Genomic DNA, 12,184 nt, shown 5'->3' with positions numbered 1-12,184 from the left:
TGTGCACCCTGGAGCAATGTGACTTTGTAAGAAAACCCCCAATAGCATTGCATTAGCAAGAGCTTTTAAAATCTCTAGTGTTTAAAGGGCAACTGAAGTGAGGAGACTGGAGGCTGCACTGTTTATTTACTTTTAAAGAGAACCCAAGGTGGGATTTACTGATGATAGTGGGGCACAGAGGCTGGTTGTGCACACTAACACCAGCCTCTGTTGCCCCATGCTGTGCCTCCAAGACCCTTCCCTCCAATCAGCGGGAGGGAAGGGACGCGGGCGGGTAGCGCCGATACACAGGAGGCGGGGGAGCGGCGCTAACAGACAGGCATAGGTAAACATTGTGCTGGCGACACGCTGTGTGTCGCTAGCACTGCGGAGGGTCGCGGCACGCAAGGGGGGTCCTGGAGACACACCATGGGGCAACAGAGGCTGGTGTTAGTGTGCACAACCAGTCTCTGTGCCCCACTATCATCATTAAATCCCACCTCAGGTTCTCGTTAAAGAATACCAGTTGCCTGGCAGCCCTGCTGGTCTATTTGGCTGCAGAGAAGTGTCTGAATAACACCAGAAACAAGCATGCAGCTAATTGTCAGATCTGACAGTAATGTCAGAAACACCTGATCTGCTGCATGCTTGTTTGGGGTCTATGACTGAAAGTATTAGAGTCAGAGGGTCAGCAGGGCTGCCAGGCAACTGGTATTGCTTAAAAGGAAATAAACATGGCAGCCTCCATATACTTCTCACTTCAGTTGTCCTTTAACAGGCAAAAACAATATGGCTGCTCCCATCATGGTAGAGATGTGATGAAACCATTTATTTAATGCTTCATTGGGGGTTACTTTTATCGGAGGTGTCCACCAGCCCTCAGTGAGTAATTTGGGCACTGTCAAAAGACTGAGTACTAATTACTACAAAAACACTGTAATTCGGTCGCCAGCCATAGCTGAAAGACAAATTACATCTTTCCCCCACTATCCATGGCGGCCTGGAAGGGGAATAGTAATCAATGACTTGCCGTTTATTGGCCCAAATCTCCCCACGGCTGATTCATAGGTATGCACTTCAGTCCAGGCTCTCTGCAGCCAAGGGCTGAGCTGTGGAATAGGTGCAGGGTCAGGAAGCTCCACACCTATGTTAGCAGCCTATAGTACCGATTTACCCTCCTCAATTGTTCGGATGGAGTAGGGCCGATTGCTAATGAAAAAGGTAAGTGAGCAGGGAAATGCCCATCAATACCCAATCTTCTCCTGAATAAGCGAAAGTGTTATGGGCTGATAACAGAAGAGAAAAAAAGGGTACTTATCCGTTAGCCGGGCGCATCCGGCAGGTGGCGCTAATTACTATTCCCCCTCCAGGCCGACGTGGATAGTAGGGAAAGATGTAATTCTGTTGGAGTTTTGTCGCCACCTAGAGGATGCGCCCGGCTAACGGATAAGTACCAAAAAAAGATTTGTTGCAGGCAATACTGCTTTGAGTAGGGGCAGAATTGGATGTGTATATGGATCCTACAAGAAGCACAGGCCAGTTTACACAAGCGGAACACACATTCCTGACTAGGGATGATCAAAGAGATGCAAATTCTTTCAAGTTGATGCAAATGTATGCACACTTTTATGCAAATATATACAGCTTGAAATTTGACCAATCAATTTAAACCTGGGTTTAAACTGATTGGTCCATTTTAAAACTGCATATATTTGCATAAAAATTTGCATAATTTTGGAAGAATTTGCATCTCATTTATCATCCCTATTCCTGACCTGCACAATTTTTCCAGCGACCGCAGATGCTGCGGATACTCATGTAAGCCTATGTGAATAGAGATGGTGCCTGTTCTCACTAGGCTGTTTGCCTCTTCATTCTGGCTCTACTCACCTGTCTGTGTCTTCAGCTCAGGGACAAGCGCTGTATATAGCTCCGTGCCCCAGCATGATCACAGGGCTTCCCATTGGATAAAAAAAATACATATCTGAAGCCTCCCTAGCACCAGGAAGGATTTTCCTTGGTTCATGGTGGGCCAATGAGAATTTTTGCTGGAGTTTCCTTTTGCAATCCAGTGGGAGCCCTATGCTTCTGCTGGGGCTCTGAGCTATACACGTTATACATCAGGCATACGGTGGTCCGAGTCTTTTATTGGCTAGATATTTTTTCAGAATCAAACTCAATCTTTTCCCTCAGCTCCAGCAGATTAGTCACACACAAAGGTGGGGTACACCGGTCTATACCAGGCGTTCATGGCAGGGAATCAAGTGTTTGTACAGGTGAGCTCATTTAAAGAAAACTTGAACTGAAAATTAAAAGTCAAAATAAACATACAGAAGTCATACTTTACCCTTTCCTCCCGTGTAGTTAACTCCTCAATCTCTTCTCCTTTCCTGCGTCTTGTTTGTCCACTGTGATCAAGGGAATTCATTGTCCTCCATTTTGAAAATGGCCATAACCGCTTTCTGGTCAGCACACAGTTAAACTGTAAGGCCTGGAACCCACTGAAATCCGCAACCGCTAGCGTTTTGCATGAGCGGTTTGCAAGCGGATTCATGCGAGTTTTCGGTCGCGTATTGCAACAGTGTATTTTTTTCCTCAGCGGTTGTGTAGCGTTTTGCGTTTCGCGTTTTTATCCTGATTGGTCCTGTGAATTATTTTTAATTTTGTTACAGTGTGCTGAACCGCAAAACGCTAGGAAAACCGCTCAGTTTAGGTTTTGCTGAGCGTTTCTGCTAGCGTTTCAATACTTTACATTGAAGCGCTAACGCTCCCAAAATGCTGCAGGTCCTGCGTTTGCGTTTCTGGGAAACGCAAACGCTCCTGTGGAAGTTGCCCCATCCATTAACATCAGCTGAGCGTTTTGGCAAAATGCTAGCGTATCGCAGCGCTGCCAAAATGCTCAAAAAAACGCTCTTGTGGGTTCCAGCCCTAACATCGCCCATTTGAGCCATAGGGAGAGATGGACATTACCTGGCACATCAGTTGTCCTCTCAGCTATAACTAACAGCAATTGATATATTTCAGGTCTGACAAAATGTTGTCAGAACTGGAAAGGATCATTGTCAGAAGAAAATGGAGCACTTCTGGGAGTAACTGATGGCAAGGTAACTATGCAATGTTCATTTGAAGTTACCACATGTGTTTATTTTAAATCATTTTACTCACTTCAGGTTCCCTTTAAGCTACTTACACACTAAGACGTTGCGTTAGGTGCTACGTTAAGGTCGCATAACGTGCACCTAACGCAACGTATGGTGGTGCGGGAGAGGGCGTTAGAGTGAGCTGCGTTAGGCGGCTCTATCCGCATAAGGTCTACCAGTGTGGCGCTGATTGGCCGGCGGGACTTTGTGAGACACTCCGCATCACGTGGTCCCGCCGGCCAATCAGCGTCCGCCAGTGCAGTGCATATTAAGTAGCCATGTGCACGGCTACTGTAGCGGCATCTCCCCACCTCCTCTTGCCCCCCACTGAGCATGTGCAAACAGTCTGGCATACATCAAAGGTCAGCGCAGGTTTAGAAATTGTATGTAGGGAATTATTTGCTACTATATGTGCAAACAGTCTAACGCGGCTTAAGCCGCTCAGAACGCACAGTACGCTGCACTTTGCCCGAACGTGCAGCGTTACTATGTAACGCAACGTGGGCAGTGTGAACAGCCTCAATGACTTTGTAGTGCTGTGCGGTGGGCTGCGTTACAGGCTGCACTAACGTGCGCCTGTAACGTCCTGGTGTGTAAGTAGCCTAAAAGGTCCACAACACTGAATCTGTAAATAATAGAAACCCAGAGTGCATTGTTCCCCTCCTTACCGGTCCTACTGGAAGTTGCTCCGTGGTGTGCTGCACGTCCTCTTCACCCACGACGAGAACCGTCTCAGGTTCCATACTTTCCTGGGGCTTCCTTAAAGGGGAACTGAAGAGAGAGGTATATGGAGGCTGTCATGTTTATTTCCTTTTAGACAATACCAGTTGCCTTGCAGCCCTGCTGATCCTCTGCCTCTAATACTATTAGCCATAGCCCCTGAACAAGCATGCAGCAGATCAGGTGTTTCATCAGTGGTTCAGACTTATAAGTCTGATCTGACAAGACTAGCTGCATGCTAGTTTCTGGTTTTAATCAGATACTACTGCAGAGAAATAGACCAGCAGGGCTGCCAGGCAACTGGTATTGATTAAAAGGAAATAAACATGACAGCCTCCATATAGCTCTCTCTTCAGTTCCCCTTTAAAGAGAATCTGTATTGTTAAAATCGCACAAAAGTAAACATACCAGTGCGTTAGGGGACATCTCCTATTCCCCTCTGTCACAATTTTGCCGCTCCTCGCCGCATTAAAAGTGGTTAAAAACAGTTTTAAATAGTTTGTTTATAATCAAACAAAATGGCCACCAAAACAGGAAGTAGGTTGATGTACAGTATGTCCACACATAGAAAATACATCCATACACAAGCAGGCTGTATACACCCTTCCTTTTGAATCTCAAGAGATCATTTGTGTGTTTCTTTCCCCCTGCAGCTATCTTCCACTGAAGTTTCAGGCTGCTCCTTTCTTCCTGCAAACAGCTTTGCCCTTGTCTGTAATTCCTCAGTATGTGAAAGCCCAGCCAGCTCAGAGGACGATTTATCCAGCTTGTAAAAGATAAGAGAGAAGCTGCTCTAATCTAAATAATACACAGGCAGTGTGCATAGAGGGGCCTGGAAGGGGAAGTTCATAGCAGAACCACAACAGTGAAGAACTTGGCAGCCTTCCAGACACAGGCTGACAAGTCTGACAGGGGAAAGATACATTGATTTATTACAGAGACAGTGATAGTAGAAAGTGCTGCAGTAAGCCAGAACACATTAGAATAGCTTTTGGAACTTGTAGGATGATAAAAAACAGGATGCAATTTTTTTTTTCTCCGCTGCCTCTATCCGCCGGTACTGGGTCCTGTCATTTTGGCTAGTCAGGGCCAGTAGACACCAGCGCAGTGCGCTCCCTCCATACTGTGCAGGCACATGCGTAAAGAGACGGAGGGAGTCCCTATGGATGCAGAAAACTGTCCGCGTCCAGCGGAAGTGACGGGACCCGGTACCGGCGGATAGAGGCAGCGGAGAAAGGCGGTGTGGGAGCAATCCAGGCTTATGGGGCTGGAGGAAGACCCATGTATGTATAAAATCTTTTTCCATTTTTAAGGTTCCCCTCAAGCCCTCTTGAGACCGCTAGTCCCTCGCCATCTCCCTGGGTGGCTCCTGTCACTTGCAATTCAGCCCAAAAGTCGTGCATGTGTGGCCTGGCCAGGCACACTCCCGTCCCTGGGAGCGTTCTGCACCTGCACAGTACTGCATAGGAGCAGAACACTTCCAGCTGCAGGAATGTGACGGGGGAGCGCACCTGGCCAGGCCTCGCATGCGAGATGAAGTGCCACTCGGAGAGGCTTTTAGTCTGAATTGCAAGTGACAGAAGCCACCCGGGGAGACGGCGAGGGACGAGCCGCCTCAAGGGGGCTTAAAGGGGAACTGAAGAGAGAGGTATATGGAGGCTGTCATGTTTATTTCCCTTTAGACAATACCAGTTGCCTGGCAGCCCTGCTGATCCTCTGCCTCTAATACTATTAGCCATAACCCCTGAACAAGCATGCAGCAGATCAGGTGTTTCAGTGGTTCAGACTTATAAGTCTGATCTGACAAGACTAGCTGCATGCTTGTTTCTGGTGTTAATCAGATACTACTGCAGAGAAATAGACCAGCAGGGCTGCCAGGTAACTGGTATTGATTAAAAGGAAATAAACATGACAGCCTCCATATACCTCTCTCTTCAGTTCCCCTTTAAGCTCTAGACTTTCAAAGTCATGGAGAGGGCTGTCTTCTGAAGTTTATCTCAACTGTCAGTGAAGAATTTTCTTTTTCTCTCCAGGCGGACAGGTCAATAGTTCATAGCCTGCTCTGAAAACATTTAGAATGCTGAGTAGTGTATAAACTGCAAACATTAGAGAATGATGCAATGTTATAAAACACACTATATAACTGAAAATAAAAATGAGAAGATTTTCTTTGCTACTAATTTACTAGTAATTAACCGTAGTACACAACCAATTCATTATATCATATTTTTATCACTTTACTGTCTCTTTAAGGAAGCCCCAGGTAAGTATGGAGCCAGAGACGCTTCTCAGCTCAGGTACACTTTAAAACAAACCTGTAATGGGGGGGGGGGGGGGGGGTAGATATGGTCAGTGAGATACAAAAATTCTGCGTTGATTTAGAATCCTACAATATATATATATATATATATATATATATATATATATATATCTTGTAAATGGACCAATGGAATCGCACCTCAGCTTAATTGGGTTGGATCATTTTCAAACTACATACAATTACGCTTGAGGCTGCATCAACCCTCATTTATTTGCATCTCAATGACCATACAGAATAAGCAATTAGTGACCAGTGCATAACTTCTCCCTATCACAGTAGAGGCAGTGCATTCCTCCCTGGCTCCACAAGGCTTGGCAAAGAAAAGAAGATTAGAAATACTACATCAGCAGTGCAACTAGAAAAGGCTGCAGTAATCCAGACCACATAAGAACAGGTATAGGAACTTATAGGATACAAGAAATAAGGCGGAAAATTTTGTTACAGAGTCTCTTTAAAATATTTACATCTAGGGGCCCGTTTCTGCTGGGGCTGTTTGTGCCCAAATTCACATGATGAATGCGGATCTGGAATCTCAGCCTATTGCAATCAAAAGGCTGCTTCCGAATTTGTGTGCATGAAAAAATTCATGGCCCGGCTACATGAATTCGGATGTGTAATCTGAGTGCACAAGCGCCAGTCTCGAAGATGGACAGCACTTGTAGGGGGCCGTCCTTACTGCCCATCCCTTCTTAGGGGGTATTCGAACCACAGTATTCAAGCAACAACGCTACAAAGGAAGACAACAATGGCTGCCTCCACGTTAAGCTTACTAAGAAGGACAAACACTGACCACCTTTACACTGATATTTTATTATGACCTAAAATCCACAATATTGTGATGACATACAAAGTACAGGACAGTATATGAAGTTGGTGCAATGCAAGGCTAACATAAGTTGCTGTATTTTTCTGATTCATGACATTTTCGGAATGTATGGTTATTAGCAAGCTTAAACCTACATTATACGGTAAATTACAGTTTGCTATAAACCTAATAAGGTGCCAAGATATATAAAATCATAGATAAAGTGTGATGTCCTCACCCCCAGGGTCCGTATTCCACATATGTTCTTGAAATATCCACCCCTAGTGTGGGGTCCAGGGTGATTTTTCTTCTTTCCAAACCATAAGTGCAAAGGATGTTTAGGGATTTATGTCATAACTCCACCCCCATGTGCATGTGATTTAATCCAACCAAGTAGACATTTGAAATAAGAATTATAGCAAACAGACAGGATAAGGCTGTTCTCTCCTGTCTCTCATCTCCTTAGATACTGTGAAAAAAGTTGTAATTTGATCCAGGCAGGCAGAGAGCAGGGGAGAGGAAGGACACTTAACTCAGAACTTCCTCTCTGCTCTGAAATATTAGCTGCAGCTTAATAACCTGTATGGGAAAAACATTTTCTTCATTTCAATTAATGTAGATCCTAAAAAACCTGAAGTTTTAACTTGGGTTTCACTTTGCAGGGAGCACTGAAAGGGTTTAACCTCAGTGTTTACTGTATGGAGAAATGCCTTAGCAGAGCTCTCCTGCAGTCTATTCACAGCTGCTGATAAGAACGAATTAGTTTGATATGGCTAAACAAACACAGTAGTGAATTTCTTCAGCAACTATATGTGGTATAAAAGCTTTTCACTGTGTTCTGTGCAAGAGTATAGGTGCGTACACACGCCGGACTGATCGGTCAGAAGCAGCCGTATAAGTCCGCCGACAGTGCGTACACACGCCGGACTGTCGTTGGCACGCCCACCCAGCGGGAGGTAACGACGGACCCGTCGTTGCCTCCAGTCCGGCGTGTGTACGCACCTTTAGTGTCCGCTTTAACCACTTAACGACCACCTAACGCCGATAGGCGGCGGCTGGTCGTAAGTGGGTATCCATGGAAAGGGACGCTCGAACAGTTCACGGAGGGTGTCTCCGTGAACAGCCTGTGAGCCTTCAATCGCAACTCGCAGGCTAATTGTAAACACCCAGGGAAGAAATCCCCGATGTTTACAGCGTACGGCGCTGCTGTCGCAGCAGCGCCGTAAAGGAGATCGGCGATCCCCAGCCTCTGATTGGCCAGGAATCGCCGGCATCTGATAAGCTAAAGCCTATCAGAGGCGGTACAGGACAGATCGCCGTCCTGTACCGCCCGTACAAAGAAGGGGAGGGAGGGAAAGAGAGGGAGGCAGAATATCGCTGCGGAGGGGGGGCTTTGAGGAGCCCCCCCGCAAGGCACAAACAGGCGGCGATCAGACCCCCCCAGCAGGACATCCCCCTAGTGGGGGGGGGGGGGGGGGGTTTCGAGAGTCTGATCGCCCTGCCTGCAACACGATCTGGGCTGGGGGCTGAAAAGCCTACCCAGCACAGTGCAGGGAAAAATCCCCTGGTCCTCAAGTGGTTAATAGGATCCATCCACACTTGTCAGTCCAACCTGAACATTTTTTTATACGGACAAGCAGATGAGATTCTTATAGAAGACTGTAGTGGAAACAACTGCCCTGGGCCCCCAGCGCACCATTGGAGCGGACTGTGTGTGATCTGCACGGCCGTTGGTGGGAACCGAGCCTAAAACTCACTCCATGACAGACACGGTTTTCAACAGTATACTTGCGGTTTTTAGAAATATTACAAATAAAAAAACATAAACAAGGGGGAAAATGTACAAAAACATGAATAACTGATGTAACGGAGATATTTTTATTTAGCACATCCAGGAGTTCTCTTTAAAAAAAATTGCATTGGTTAAAAAAGAATCGGCTAAAGAAAATATAACCTCCGATAAAAGTAACCCCAAATGAAGCATTTAATAAACTGTTTCATCCCATCTCTTCCATGATGGGAGCAGCCATATTGTTTTTGCCTGTTAAAGGACAAATAAAGCGAGAGGGATATGGAGGCTGCCATGCTTATTTCCTTTTAAGCAATACTAGTTGCCTGGCTGTCCTGCTGATCGTCTGCCTCCAATACTTTTAGCCATAGCCCCTGAACAAGCATGCAGCAGATCAGGTGTTCCTGACATTATTGTCAGATCTGACAAGATGACCTGCTTGCTTGTTTCTGGTGTGATTCAGACACCACTGCTGCCAAATAGATCAGCGGGATGCCAGGCAACCGGTATTGTTTAAAAGGAAATAAATATGGCCGCCTCCATATACATCTCACTACAGTTGTCCTTTAAGGACCAGACTAGCATCTCCCACCTGGTGACGTGCACCTCCCTCTGCAGGAGCAGCTTATATGTTACAAATAAGAACGTTCCCCCACAATGCACCTGTGAGGCACACCTTGCCTAGGCAAAGTTTGCTAGTGGAAACTGCAGGAAAACATTTTAATAACTGAACATAGTGTTTTGTGTGCAAAAAGACTACACAGTGATCAGTCTCATCATTAAAACCAGGTGATGTGAGCAACTGCAAGTATTGTGTTACAATGGCACATGTCAAGGGAAGGAATGCATTACGCAGTAAAGCAATAGTTCTGTGAAGCTCTTTACACTGGCTCATACACACACAAGCGTTGGCACAGCAGTTAACATTATTTGTTGAACAATATCCTTAGTGTAAAATCTATGTTTGACTTGCTCAAAAATATAAAAGTATATACAGCATTCAACAAAGCTATACAAATCTGAGTTATAGATATCCAAAAATTGGTGCAATTATACAGAAAATGTACAGTGCAAACATGGCCAGCATGTAGGGCCTTCATTCATCCGTATGTCATTAGCTGTCAGCTTCAGATCAGTATAGCTGGGTCACACTGATGCCTGAAAGACATTAGGGCTCAGACACACTATAAGTGCTTTTCTGAACACTTTTTTTTGCCTTCAGAGCTTTTTTTTTTTTTCTTTTTAAACCACTCCTATTGACATACATTGAAATCGCCCGATTGTATCACGATTTTAATGTAAGTCAATGGGAGTGTTTTCTTTTTAAAAAACCTCTCAGAAAGCTCTGGAGGCCAAAGAGCGCCCAGAAAAGCGCTTATAGCATGTCGGAGCCCTAAAATCGATGTCAAAAGCCCATGTTCACTAGGCCTAAATCAGTGGTCCTCAAACTAAGGCCCGTGAGCCGAATGCGGCCCCCTGAGGCTTTTTCACTGGCCTTCAGACACAAAATGTATAATTTATAGATGTGGCCCACAGCACCTTTAAATATCAGCGGCTCACATATAGAATAGCGGAGCCGGCATCACCCATCCACATCCTATAGAAGTCAGTGAGCAGTAATTTAATGCCGGTAGGCTTTCAATCCAATTCTGCATCAGGTGACACTGCTTTCCAACTGGACGGTAGGTTGTCACCTGGGTATGCTTCACTGTCTGGTGCACAAAGACGTTCTCTGGGCGCCACATGACTGAATGGCTGCTGCTGGGAGTTCTCCTCCGGGCATGATTGGGGGAAATCAATACCTAGACTCAATGTAATGTTTTTCAACATGATTTTATGCATGTTCCGGCCTCCCGGCAGTCTGAAGTATATTGACTCGGCCCTTAACCGGAAACGTTTGGGGACCCCTGGCCTAAATGGTGGAAGAATGTGAGAAATGGGCCCATATGCAATTAACTTTTTCTCCCGAGTTTTCTCCTAGGTGATATTTTTAAACTCGTCAATAAAATGTTGGTTAAAGAGAACCCGAGGTGTGTTTAAAGAATGTTATCTGCATACAGAGGCTGGATCTGCCTATACAGCCCAGCCTCTGTTGCTATCCCAAACCCCACTAAGGTCCCCCTGCACTCTGCAATCCCTCATAAATCACAGCCGTGCTGTGAGGCTGTGTTTACATCTGTAGTGTCAGTCTCAGCTGCTCCCCCGCCTCCTGCATAGCTCTGGTCCCTGCCCCGTCCCTTCCCTCCAATCAGCAGAGAGGGAAGGGATGCAGGCGGGGACTGGAGTTCTGCAGGAGGCGGGGAGAGCAGCAGACTGACACTATAGAGATAAACACAGCCAGCTCTGACAAGCTGTTTGTCAGCAGCGTGGCTGTGATTTATGAGGGATTGCAGAGTGCAGGGGGACCTTAGGGGGGTTTGGGATAGCAACAGAGGCTGGGCTGTGTAGGCAGATCCAGCCTCTGTATGCAGATAATATTCTTCAAACCCACCTCGGGTTCTCTTTAAGACACCACTAAGCAACACAATACTCAAAATAATTTTGATAGCACTTTTTTCACCTACTTTTTTTTGTTGAAAAGTGCTGGAAAGTTATTTTAAATTAAAAAAGAAAAATGATCTCCTAAGAGAACTCAGGTGAAATAGTGAATTGTGTATGGCCCAAGGCGTTTTTATTTAAAACACACCTGGAGAGATGTGAGAGGGATATGGAGGCCGACCTATTTATTTCCTTTTAAACAATGCACATTGCCTGGCTGCCCTGTTGATCCTCAGCCTATTCTACTTTTAGCCATAGACCCAAACAAGCACGCAGATCAGATGTTCTGACTGAAGTCTGACTAGATTAGCTGCATGCTTGTTTCAGGTGTGTGATTTAGACCCTACTGCAGGGACTGCCAGGAAACTGCAGGAAATAAATAAATATGGTATCCTCTATATCCTGCTCACTTCAGGTTCCCTTTAACCTCTTGTGGATCAGATGAGTGTGTGTTGGGGGAGGGGGACTCTACCTGGCCACCCGTCACTAACATTTCCTTTGGACATGAACATAATGATAAAACCACTAGGTTAGACTGCTACATCCACAGATTACACCACTTGGAACAAGCTGAGCAATGGTAGCTCCCATATTAGGCCGGTTGCACACCTGTTGGGCGTGACGCGATGTGTGCACCACAGGAATGAGGCTTCATATGACCCTTTGACGGGGTCATACGCATAGGCCCGCCCCCGGCTAGTGACGCACTCTCTGCTGGGCAGAAAATACATCACTGGGATTCCCGTTGCACAGCGCTCCCGTCAACCACACTTCGTCCATTGACTTGCAGTAGTGCATAATCCTTGCAGTAAGCGTGGTTCATGTGGTAATACGCTGCGGCCTTTGCAATGGTATTGCAGCGATTTGGATACTTTCATCGCACCGTGTGAACT

Source organism: Hyperolius riggenbachi, chromosome 8, assembly GCF_040937935.1.
Source record: "Hyperolius riggenbachi isolate aHypRig1 chromosome 8, aHypRig1.pri, whole genome shotgun sequence".
NCBI classification, from domain to species: Eukaryota; Metazoa; Chordata; class Amphibia; order Anura; family Hyperoliidae; genus Hyperolius; species Hyperolius riggenbachi.
The sequence above is the reverse complement of the archived record's forward strand: the minus strand, read 5'-3'. Positions refer to the sequence as shown.